Consider the following 12935-nt stretch of genomic DNA (forward strand, 5'->3'; position numbering starts at 1 on the left):
AGGAACACATAGCGGAGATCCGTTATGTTCTGACACAGTTGAGGGCTGCCGGAGCAAAACTTTCCTTTCAGAAAGCACAGTGGTGTAGAACCCGTGTTAATTTCTTGGGGCATGAGATTACTCCTCAGGGTCTCTGTCCCCAGGAAAAGAAAGTGGAAGCACTTCAGAAACTGAAAGACCCCACAACTCTGCGGGAACTAAGGAGCCTCCTTGGACTGACTAATTACAGCAGAAAGTTCATTGAGGGCTACGCAGAGATCACCAGACCCCTGATTCATCTCCTGAAGGGGGGGGGTCAAGTGGGAATGGGGTCCAGAACAAGCCGAGGCAGTAAAACAACTCAAAAGAAGCCTCTCACAAGCGCCTTGCCTAGCTTACCCTGTCAGAAACGAGGAGTTCTTCCTGGAGACAGGGTTCTCTAATACGTGCTTGACGGCAGTATTATACCAAAAGCATGACAAGGTCAATAAAATAATCTCCTATGCGAGCAAAACTTTATCCTCTGTGGAGGAAAAATTCAACGATTGTGAGAAGGCACTCCTGGCAACGGTGTGGGCATTGAAGAATTACCGCCCGTTTATCCAGGGGGAACACATCATAGTGGAGACTCCACACCAGCCTCTGCAATATCTCCAAAGTGACAGAATCCGGGCCGGAAATGTGAGTAATTCCCGAATTACTTCCTGGATTCTGTCAATGCAAGGCTTTCCTGTGGAGGTCCGATATGGCCAAAACAAGAAGAGTCCCCTCGCGCAAGGTCTGGCTGACTTGCATGATTGTGCCAGAGAAAACTGTCTCGAGGACGAAAGTCTAAAAATAAAGGACAACATGGAGGCATACCTTAATTCCCCCCACAAAGTCTTTGAAGAAGACAAGTGTGAGGGAATGCCCACTGTCTATGTGGATGGATGCTCTTACCATGTTGACAACAACGGGGAGAAAGAACTGGTGGCCGGCGTAGGGAATGCATGGGTGAATGAGTCCCCAGAACCCTCCGCTGGGTACAAAATTGGTCCCCGAAGTAGTCAGGTGGCAGAATTGATGGCTGTGCATCAGGCCATCCTCACTGCTGTCCAGCATCAACTCCACGAACTGGTCATAATCACAGATTCGGATTATGTACGGAACGGGTTCGTGGAGCACCTGGTTAATTGGAAAACCAGAGGCATGTTATGTGCTAACAACAAACCCTTGAAACATGGGAAGTTGATCCAAAACATTGATGATCTGGTCACATCGAATGGGATGACCATCTACTGGAAAAAGATCAAGGGTCATTCCAAAGTAGAAGGACCAGACAAAACTGGAAATGACTTAGCTGATCAGCTGGCCAAAACCGGGGCCATCCAAGGGGATCTAATTGAGATTGAGTCCCTGTTGGGGGAAATCCAGGTCACTGCTATCACTAGGTCCCAGACAAATGCTCACAACGACCTTTCAATTGCACAATGGAGTAAGGAGACCCCTGATGCTGATTTGATTACCGCTCAGAAGGGGGATCCAATAATTGGTAAATTTTACCAGCACCTTGAGGACCCTGAGAACTTTCCCCTGACGGATACCGATTACATTGGGAAAGAGGACCTAAGAGTGTTAATGAAATGTCCAAAAATGTTCCGAATCCAAGACGGTTTGTTGGTAAGGAAATCCAAAGCTGGCCACGATCAGTGGGTGGTTCCTACCTCATTCCGAAGCCTGATGTTAAGTCACGCCCATGATGCGGCCACCGCCGGTCATAGGGGGTTTCACACAACATTGGAAATCTTAAGAGAGGTTGCATACTGGCCACACATGGGGCAGGACCTCGACCAATACTTGAAGGGGTGTCTTGTGTGTGCACAATTTCAGCCGACATCCCTCACACACCGGGCGCCTTTACAAAAGAGGGGAATGACACTGCCATGGTCAGATTTACAAATCGACTTTGTAGGCCCTGTGATTCGCTCGGCTAGGGGGAATAAGTACATGTTGACTGTGACATGTTTGTTTACCAAGTGGGTGGAATGTCTCCCAGCCCCAAACTGCAAGGCAGAAACTGCAGCTGCCTTGATGATTAACCACATCTTTTCCCGTTTTGGTCTACCTCAAAGGATTGAGTCAGACAGAGGTAGCCACTTCACCAGTGAAGTAATGACAAAGATGTGGGAGATACTGGGGGTCAAGAGAAAGCTGCATATTGCTTACAGACCAGCTTCTTCTGGGGCAGTAGAGAGATATAACCGGACAATTGTGAGCATCTTAAAAAAGTTTGTGGCAGATTCTGGGCCAAGTTGGGATATCCGATTACCTCTGGTCCTAATGGCCATCAGATCTACCCCTTCATCTGCAACCAAAATGTCACCATTTGAGTTGATGACTGGGCGCAAGATGGTGCTTCCTCAGCATTTGCTCTACCGGACCCAAGAGCAGACACTAATAAATGCCTCCACTACTCATGAGTATGTGGAGAATTTAAGGAAACACCTTCAACATGCTTTTGCTTACGCTCAGCGGAATCTAGAAAGATCGACTGATAGCATGAAGACCCATTATGACCTGAAAACTTCCAGGAAGGAATATCAGGTGGGAGACCGGGTCTATCTATACAACTTCCAAAGGAACCAGGCCAAGCAGCGCAAATTTTTGCCTACATGGAAGGGACCCTTTGAGATCGTCGATAAGATCTCCCCTGTGGCCTACAAGATCCGCATCCCCAAAGGTGGTTCGGCAGAGGGGGAAGACAAGTGGGTCCACATAAACCAGTTGAAATGTTGCCATCCCAGGCACGCTCTGCAACAACTGGAGGAATCCTCTGGAATCCTAGCGGGTACTGTCTCAGACTAATTCAGTTCAAATCATAAAACGTACCACATCTAGTCTCTAACATACTGTGATTTGTATGAAACCGTCTCTTAGTTATACTGTTTTTATCAAAATAAGGATGTAATGTTTCGTCATGATGAAATGCATATGCTGTCCCACCATCTCAACAGTGGTGGAAAAAGTCTATGAGTAGGTATTGCCGCTCTTCCTTTGTCGTCCTAGGAGAAAGAAAACCTGAAGACGGGCCAAGGAGGATGATACGGAGACCGGGAGCAGAGACGCAACGGGCCCGGGGTACCGCCCAATCTTCCCATCAGGACCGGCGAGGAGAACTGATCGATCTGACCGGATGGAGAAGAAGATGCTGAACTGTGCCATCTACAGAAGAGGAAGAAGATTATGCGGACAGACCGGTGCATGGGTCAAAACCCTTGTGCACGCGACTCCCCATCGACTCAAATTCAAAGTGCAGTCGCGTGGGGGGGACTTGTTGGGTGTCCTGACCCACGTTTAAGCTATCCTGCTACAACATTTGGTGCTGTGGGCTTAGGAAATTCAAGATGGCGGAAAACCCACATGTGCGCCGAAATCCAGGAAAGCTGCGCAGTTTGTGCGCCCACCAAAATGGTTGCCTCACTTGCCACCCACCAGTGCGAGAATGAAAGGCCGGGTTGCCATGAGGGAAATGGGTTGCCAAAGGAAAAACAGTAGCGCCGGTTAGCTTCAAAGCGCTTTAAAACCACCATTGGACTACCCGCACAGTAGTCTGAAACCATTGGGAATGGCAATGCTGATTGCCAAATGCAACCTAGAAGTGTGGGGAATTCATTTCTTAAATCCCAAAAATGAGTGCAGTACCAGTACTCACCACTATCCAAAAGCCGGCGTTTTAAAACCACTCTGTGTGTTTTTCTGAAGGCAAGCAAAATGCCTATTTCAAACCTTGCAACATGTGCAAAATATTCACTGAACACCAGCAGACATTTGGCAGAATGGAGTTTTGTGTGCCTACAAAATCTGGGAAATGAAGAGCCCAAAAACAATGCTTATAACAAAAATGCTATGGAGTCAGCAGCTTAAGCCTAACTGCAACTGGATTTAAAACCACCAAAATCGAAAATGTTAAATTAAATGAGTGACCTATGTTTGGTGTCACATGCCTTTGTAACTGTTGAAATGTCATAGTTTTGCACTTAGAATCAGCATTCTAGCTGCATGTGTAAAATTACAAGTTATTTTAAAAGCAACAAAAAGTTAGCTGAAGGTCTGGCTTAAGGAACTTGATTTTGCCTAGCAACTACCCATCAGGAGTGAAACTTGAGTCACCACTGTGTTCCCAGGCCAACCTTCCTTTTGCTGCCCAGGCTAAGGATATGCCATCTATCTGATAATTGAATTATCTGTGCTCTGCAAGAGAGTGAACAAAGCCCTCTTCACTCAGGCAAAGGTTTTTATTACCGCAGTCGTAAATTGTAGCTTCCTCTTGGCAGGAGCTGGGAGGAGCACTGCCTGTGAGAGCAAGCTGGCTTGGCAGAACTGGAAAGAACCAGAAATTCAACCTTGTGCTGAGGGTAAACCACACCCCTTTGGAGCCAGAACATAACTTTAAAAAGATGAATAACTCATAGAGCGGACATGTGAAAATTTTATAAATGATACCATAATTCTTGTGATTTTTCTGCCCACAGTTTAAGACGTGGTAGGAACCGGTGGTATGTTCAGGGGGGTTTTAGCGGAAAAGTGGATATTACTCTAAATGTGTGCATGTTAAAAATCTGAAACTTCATCAGTTAATGTCCCTACCCCCTGCACACATGTATGTAAAGTTGGGTCCATGTCGGAAATTGAAAAAGCAGTTAAAAAGTGAAATATGTGCCAGTTCTGAATGCAAGCTCCCAGGAAGAGCAGAGTTTGAACAGGGGATACCTCCTGTGATGCATGATGGGTGCATATGATTTTAAAACAATATGTACCTCTGCAAATATGTATTTGTTTCAAATCTAGATTTGTGTGTAAGTTGACAGGAGGAGTGGACTTTCTGCAGGCTGTAAAATGACATCAATCTGACTCACAGTTCAGTTTGCCAATCAAGCGGAGGAATGGAAGTTTGACCAATTAGAAGCTGAGAGAGAGGTAGGGTCAGTGATGCTAGAACACACCCACATTCTAAACACATAAAAGCAGACAGACAGGACAGATAGGGACTTCAAAATCCATCTGCCGCTGGAAGCCCTGCCGGAAAAATTCATACTTACCTCCATCAACCTCCAGAGAGCCAAACTAGAGACTTCAATCTATCCAGAACTAAGAGACCAGACCAGAGAGACCCAGACCAGCAGAGAGAGTGACCCAGATCACTGTGAAGTGCAGAGGCCAGACCAGACCAGACCAGAGCCCGGTCCAAAACCCTGACCAGATCCATGGCGAGGCCCATTTCACCCAAGAATATAGTGTGAGTACCTAGAAAACTGTGCAGAACCAATCTCCTAGTTCAAATCATATAATTCAATCTATTTAACCTAGGTAGAACTGCCTCCTAACTGTCACCTGTCATTTTAGCTGCAAAAGCTGCACGTGTCTTTTTGAACTTTAAAATTTCGAATCTGAAAAGCGACCTTTATTCAATCGTTCATATCTCCGCAACCGTTTGTGCTAGAGACTTGCAATAACTTTTATTTAAAAGCTTAGAACCGTAGCTTTGAATCGCACCAAGAACCGCATTCCTACCCCTTATAGTTTTACCGCAATCGCGGAACACGCATCCGCGAATTTTACCGCGATTTGCAATTTCTTCACATGTAAAAACTGCTGCTGCTTGCCTTCCATTTGCCAGAAATTCGTTTGACCTGCTAACTATCCCTGCATCATTGCTAGTGTGAGCCTGGACTAATATTAACTAGATACCACTCACCCTGAACCTCTGAAAAGGGAATTAAAAGCATTTTAGCATATTTTTTTAATTCATTGCCAGCACATATCAAAGCAATTTGGGCCTGTGTTTTCAAAACTCCTATCTGTTTTCTGTAAGCTTGCTGGGATTGAACTGAATCACATTTGATTGCATTTCTGAGAACTGTGTGCTTCCTTCCATTTCCTTGCCTTGCATCAAGGGGGGGAGGGGATTGCCAGAGAAAAGTGATTACATTGTTTTGTTGAAATCATATTGAGTATTTCTATACTGCATTTCATTCATTCAACCTTGCATCCATTTGAACTCTATAAAGCATTTTGTACCACCTTCTTCTTTTGTTCCTATTTACCAGTGTGCTACCTTATCCATTTCATGTCAACTCATTAGTGATTATAAGAAGTGTGCTAGTGCCAGATTCTCCGTTGTTGATCTTTATCATATCAGATTAAGTGTGCTATTCAATTATTAATTTATTATAAAGCGTGATATATATATATCTATTTTAAATTATCAAATAAACCTTTTAAACTTGCAAAACAGAACTACTTCTTGGCTCAGTGGGGTCAGGGGGATTCCAAGAGAGGGGTGTTATACAGGGGTAGTCATCCAGAACGCATGAACTGGACCTAAAGATATATCAATAAGGGTTTTCATTCAGTATTCTAGACTAGGCGTTAACTTAGCTGTAGTGCTGAATTGAATCCTCTTACAAGACGCAAGGCCCGGCTCCCCTCCCATGTTGTCATCTCGTCGGGGAGTGAGGAGTCCGGTGCCGCGTCCCAGGCCGCAGCTGCCGGGGGGAGGTCCAAGAGGCGGAGGTTGGAGTTGGACTCCTCGGCAGCAGAAGGGGCAGCTGGGACCCCACAGGGCCCAACAGGGGAAGAAGTCACGGAGTCATACAGGTTGGTGGGGGCTTTTGTGGAGGAGGAGGCCGTGCAAGCACCAAAGACGGGGTCTGGAGGTGGGGATCCCACTGGTGCTAGTGGTGCAGTGCAGGACCAGGGACAGGAGGCAGTACAGGCCGCCGCAGAGGTGCCTGTGTGCAATCCTGTCCCTGATCCTGTCCCTGCATCATCTTGAACCAGCAGGGATGCCTACGTCCAGAACTGTTTTCAGGCAGGGGATGAATTCACGTCAACTGGCCTTCCTCTGCCTGCGGACGTGGCTATCCAGGTTCGGGTTGAGCCTGTCCTGGCTGGTGTGGCGTTGCGTCAACGGGCCATGCGAGGTGACCTGCAGTCTTTTCATGAAGAGACTGCACGTCATCTCGAATGGCTCGTTGACCACTTCAGCCTGCTGGGACAGGTCACCCAGGCCGGATTCCTCCGTCTGATGGGGCTTGCTACGACCCCCTCCTCAACTGGACCCTTACGCGCCAGTCGTCCTCTGTGCCATCTTCCCACCCATCAGTCACCTGGGTGCCCTGTGGAGCTGCCTCTGCCGGTGCGGCCAGGCTGGTGGAGGAGGCATCCCTGCCACAGTCGGGAGTCGGACGTCCAGCAGGGGTGGCCACATCTACGACTGCACCCCAGCCGGCGGAGGATGTGCAGGCAGCAGGAGGCAGTGCACGGGCAGAGGCACAGCAGCAACAGCAACGTGGTGGGAGCCATGAAGGCTCGGGGCCTTCAACATTGGAGGGGCAGGCATCGGCCGGAGGGCAGGAGGACCCAGGACAGAGAGTGTCTTCCGTGTGGCAGCGGCTGGGCCACGCCATAGATGCGGAGCGGCAGCGGGCGGAAGAGGCACGGCTCACAATGGTCAGGGCGGAGAACTCCATGCGGAGGGCCCTGAGGCGGGCCGAGTGCCTCGAGGCAATCCGCAAGGGTTTGGAGGTGAAGACGTCGACGGCCCTGTGGACCCTCGGGGCCATGGAGGAGGACCGCCTCCGGGACATTGAGGAGGAGTTCGATGATGCCCTGGCCCGGGACATCCACAAGTGAGCCGTGAAACTAGCCCGCTGCCCTTGTACATAGTTATGTAGGTAGTGTTAGGTTTCATTTTTGTTTTTATTTTATTTGGACCTTTGGGACATTGGCCACATTTTTGTATATAGTTTATTTTATTAGTTAGTGTAGTTAGATAGGTTTCCTTTATTTTGTTGGGATAATGGACCCTGGCTTGTTCCCATGTACATAGTTCACAGTTGGATTGTATTTTTTTTTCACTTTTTAACCATGGAGCAATGGCTTTCTTTTTAATTTCCCATTGGATTTTGTTTTGTGGACTTTGACTTTGGACAACATTACTTTGGAATTTTATTTTTGGTTTTGCTTTTTTTAACGGACATGCTTCTTTTCATTTTTGTACATTCACATTTCTGTTTCTTCATTTTTTATTCTATTTATGTTTCCTTTAATAAATTTCTTTTTTGGTGAACTTCAATGTGTGGTATCTCATTGGTTTCATGCATTTCATGATATGTGTTTTGAGATTCACTGACACCCATTGGGTGTATGTGAGGGAAATGTGTTTGTTTCGGAACTTGCAATTGGTGTTCTGTGATGTAATTGCAAATTATGAGTGGGTGGATGCAATACTCGGGTGGGTGTTTTGCATTTGGAGGCTGACCATAGGGACCAGGGATCTAGATTGTGATGACATGTTGGCTAGGGAACATGAGTTGCACATGGGTGGGGGCCTGCTGGCAGGTGCCCCACAGTGCTGGGGGGTGGGGGTGGTGAGGAACATGAGTTGGACATGGGTGTGGGCCTGCTGGCAGGTGCCCCACAGTGCTGGGGGGTGGGGGTGGTGGGAGACATGGGTGGGGGCCTGGTGGAGGCTGCCCCTGGTGACTGGGGGGGTGGGGGTGGTGGGAGACATGGGTGGGGGCCTGGTGGAGGCTGCCCCTGGTGACTGGGGGGATGGGGGTGCTGGGAGACATGGGTGGGGGCCTGGTGGAGGCTGCCCCTGATGGCTGGGGGGTGGGGGTGCTGGGAGACATGGGTGGGGGCCTGGTGGTGGCTGCCCCTGCACTGCTGGGGGGTGGGGGTGGTGGGGAACATGCGTTGGACATGGGTGGGGCCTGCTGGCAGGTGCCCCACAGTGCTGGGGGGTGGGGGTGGTGGGGAACATTAGTTGGACATGGGTGGGGGCCTGCTGGCAGGTGCCCCACAGTGCTGGGGGGTGGGGGTGCTGGGAGACATGGGTGGGGGCCTGGTGGAGGCTGCCCTTGCACTGCTGGGGGGTGGGGGTGGTGGGAGACATGGGTGGGGGCCTGGTGGTGGGTGCCCCTGCACTGCTGGGGGGTGGGGGTGGTGGGGAACATGAGTTGGACATGGGTGGGGGCCTGCTGGCAGGTACCCCACAGTGCTGGGGGGTGGGGAGGTGGGAGACATGAGTTGGACATGGGTGGGGGCCTGCTGGCAGGTGCCCCCCAGTGCTGGGAGGTGGGGGTGGTGGGGAACATGAGTTGGACATGGGTGGGGGCCCGGTGGAGGCTGCCCCTGGTGGCTGGGGGGTGGGGGTGGTGGGAGACATGGGTGGGGGCCTGGTGGAGGCTGCCCCTGCACTGCTGGGGGGTGGGGTGGTGGGAGACATGGATGGGGGCCTGGTGGGGGCTGCCCCTGGTGACTGGGGGGGTGGGGGTGGTGGGAGACATGGGTGGGGGCCTGCTGGCAGGTGCCCCACAGTGCTGGGGGGTGGGGGTGGTGGGAGACATGATTTGGACATGGGTGGAGGCCTGCTGGCAGGTGCCCCACAGTGCTGGGGGGGTGGGGGTGGTGGGGGAACATGAGTTGGACATGGGTGGGGGCCTGCTGGCAGGTGCCCCACAGTGCTGGGGGGTGGGGGTGATGGGGAACATGAGTTGGACATGGGTGGGGGCCTGGTGGAGGCTGCCCCTGGTGGCTGGGGGGTGGGGGTGGTGGGAGACATGGGTGGGAGCCTGGTGGAGGCTGCCCCTTCACTGCTGGGGGGTGGGGGTGGTGGGAGACATGGGTGGGGCCTGGTGGAGGCTGCCCCTGGTGACTGGGGGGTGGGGGTGGTGGGAGACATGGGTGGGGGCCTGGTGGAGGCTGCCCCTGGTGACTGGGGGGTGGGGGTGGTGGGAGACATGGGTGGGGGCCTGGTGGAGGCTGCCCCTGGTGGCTGGGGGGTGGGGGTGCTGGGAGACATGGGTGGGGGCCTGGTGGTGGCTGCCCCTGCACTGCTGGGGGGTGGGGGTGGTGGGGAACATGCGTTGGACATGGGTGGGGGCCTGCTGGCAGGTGCCCCACAGTGCTGGGGGGTGGGGGTGGTGGGGAACATGAGTTGGACATGGGTGGGGGCCTGCTGGCAGGTGCCCCACAGTGCTGGGGGGTGGGGGTGGTGGGAGACATGAGTGGGGGCCTGGTGGGGGCTGCCCCTGGTGACTGGGGGGGTGGGGGTGGTGGGAGACATGGGTGGGGGCCTGGTGGAGGCTGCCCCTGCACTGCTGGGGGGTGGGTGTGCTGGGAGACGTGGGTGGGGGCCTGGTGGCGGGTGCCCCCAGTGCTGGGGGGGTGGGGGTGGTGGGAGACATGGGTGGGGGCCTGGTGGAGGCTGCCCCTGGTGGCTGGGGGTTCTGGGAGACATGGGTGGGGCCTGGTGGAGGCTGCCCCTGCACTGCTGGGGGGTGGGGGTGGTGGGAGACATGGGTGGGGGCCTGCTGGCAGGTGCCCCACAGTGCTGGGGGTGGGGGTGGTGGGGAACATGAGTTGTACATGGGTGGGGGCCTGCTGGCAGGTGCCCCACAGTGCTGGGGGTGGGGGTGGTGGGAGACATGGGTGGGGGCCTGGTGGGGGCTGCCCCTGGTGACTGGGGAGGGGTGGGGGTGGTGGGAGACATGGGTGGGGGCCTGGTGGAGGCTGCCCCTGGTGACTGGGGGGGTGGGGGTTGCCCCTGCACTGCTGGGGGGTGGGGGTGCTGGGAGACATGGGTGGGGCCTGGTGGAGGGTGCCCCTGGTGACTGGGGGTGCAGGGGGACATGCGTTGGTGGGCAGTAGTGCAAGTTGACATGTGGGTTGGCTGGGGGTCATGGCCATGGTGGATGGTGTGCCTGCAGGACATGTGCAGGGTAGGCCCCTGTGGTGTGAGCCACCTGCAGGGGCCGTGGAGGGTGTAGAGGGAACACCTGGGAGGACCCACACGTGCAATTCACGTGTGATGCTCCCCGCGCACCCCTGTAATACGCGTACCCTGATGGAATCGCGTGTGGAACTTCCTGCGCACCCCTGGAATACACGTACCCTGCTGAAATCGCGTGTGGCACTTCCTGCGCACCCCTGATATACGCGTACCCTGCGGAAATCGCGTGTGGCACTTCCCGCGCATCCCTGAGATACGCATACCCCCAATCGCGTGTGGAAATTCCCGCGCACCCCTGAAATACACGTACCCTGCTGAAATCGTGTTTGGCACTTCCTGCGCACCCCTGAGATATGCGTACCCCCAATCGCGTGTGGAAATTCCCGCGCACCCCTGAAATACACGTACCCTGCTGAAATCGCGTGTGGCACTTCCTGCGCACCCCTGAGATACGCGTACCCTGCTCGCACGGGCCCAATCGCGTGTGGAAATTCCCGCGCACCCCTGAGATACGCGTACCCTATGGAAATCGCGTGTGGAACTTCCCGCGCACCCCTGAAATACACGTACCCTGCTCGCACGGGGCCAATCGCGTGAGGTACTTCCCGCGCACCTCAGTGATACACGTAGCCCGCTTGCCGTGCTGGTACAGGGTTAGCGCAGCCCTTTGCGCTGGATGGGGTATATTGATGGCTTTTCCCTGTGCGAGAGGCGTTCTTGGGGGCGTAACTGGCGCTGCTGCAGGGTCGCTGCGCCACTGTGCGCCACGGCTGGTTTTGGTGACTGGAATCCATGAATACGCTGTGCGCAGAAATGGATTTTAGCACACGCGGCTGGCGCAGGGATTTGCACGCGCACCCTGTGCGCCAGCCGCGTGCGCCACTTGTGCGCTGAATTCTATGAATTACCCCCTAAGTAACTACAGCAATTATAATCAAATACATATTCTATAAGCACTATCCTCAAGTGTACTACAATCATAGGTACCATATAGATTTTAATTACATCATTCCTCCATATTACAAATACTTTGTACTCCCACTACTTTACCTGCAATTACTATACACATATTGCTACTAATTAAATTCTGGTCATACTCCTACTACATTACCGATAAATACTAGCAACAAACACACATATAGATCTGCGCCAGTTGAGTTTTAAACATCAAAATTTAATGTAGAAAAAATTATAACGTGCCCTTTGTGATGACATGTGTTTCGGCCTGTTTCAGCATATGGTATTTATAATTTCATCAAAAGAAAATAAATGCATTGTGTCAATTAAATCAAGGTGAATAAACATGTTCAATGGTGTGTCAGTTAGACATGATAATATACATGTGTGTGACAGAAAGGCAAGGGTAGGTATAGCGGAGGATTGTTAGGAGTTTAGGGAGAAGAGACAAGAGACAAAAATGTATGAACATCAAACATTTTTTTACATATATAGACCAGATTGTACAGGCACTGTGATGTGAATGGATGTATTCTCAATTGATAGCACCATAATGACATTCACAGTTATATTATTACATTGAAGGTGTTTCACTTCCCTTGATTATAAAGCTCAAATTAGGTATTCAATGATATAGATCATTTAATCAGTCTCTACGTAGTTACAAATCCTTAGTAGTAGTATGCAATTCTGCTTTAAAATGGGTAATATCTATAATTGGTATAGAGTGCTCTCCTTACCATTCGTTTTCCAATGCTGATGTAGTCCGGCATAAATTTATCGGGTTAGATCCCTGTGAACAATTAATAGAATGGCAGATAGTGAATAACACTTAGTTCCCGATTATACTGGGTGAGTACAGTTCAGTTTCAAAGATCCTAGTATCTTTGTATTACTATTCTCCTAATTGTTGATACAAAAGAAAATGTTACTAGGGATGCACGATTTTGCCTATTATGTGAGGAGCGCTCCCCTGGTAGGGTATGCGCTTCGTATTACAATCTGTTCTAATGTCCGATACTTAGAATGTCCAGACTTGTTTCTGGCGTTAATGCTGGCTATTCCTTCTGAATCCAAAAATGTTAGTAACTCTGTGTACTAAGTTCCCCACGTTGGCTGTTGTTAGGAGGCGGGTTGCCGTCGCCATTAGGTATATGTTGTTTTAGGTTACTATGGTGATGGTAGGGCATGTGTCCCTTTTCCCTTTAACTGCTAATGTTCA

The sequence above is a fragment of the Ambystoma mexicanum genome, chromosome 3p (assembly GCF_040938575.1).
Source record: "Ambystoma mexicanum isolate Mex_15411 chromosome 3p, UKY_AmexF1_1, whole genome shotgun sequence".
Taxonomy (NCBI): Eukaryota; Metazoa; Chordata; class Amphibia; order Caudata; family Ambystomatidae; genus Ambystoma; species Ambystoma mexicanum.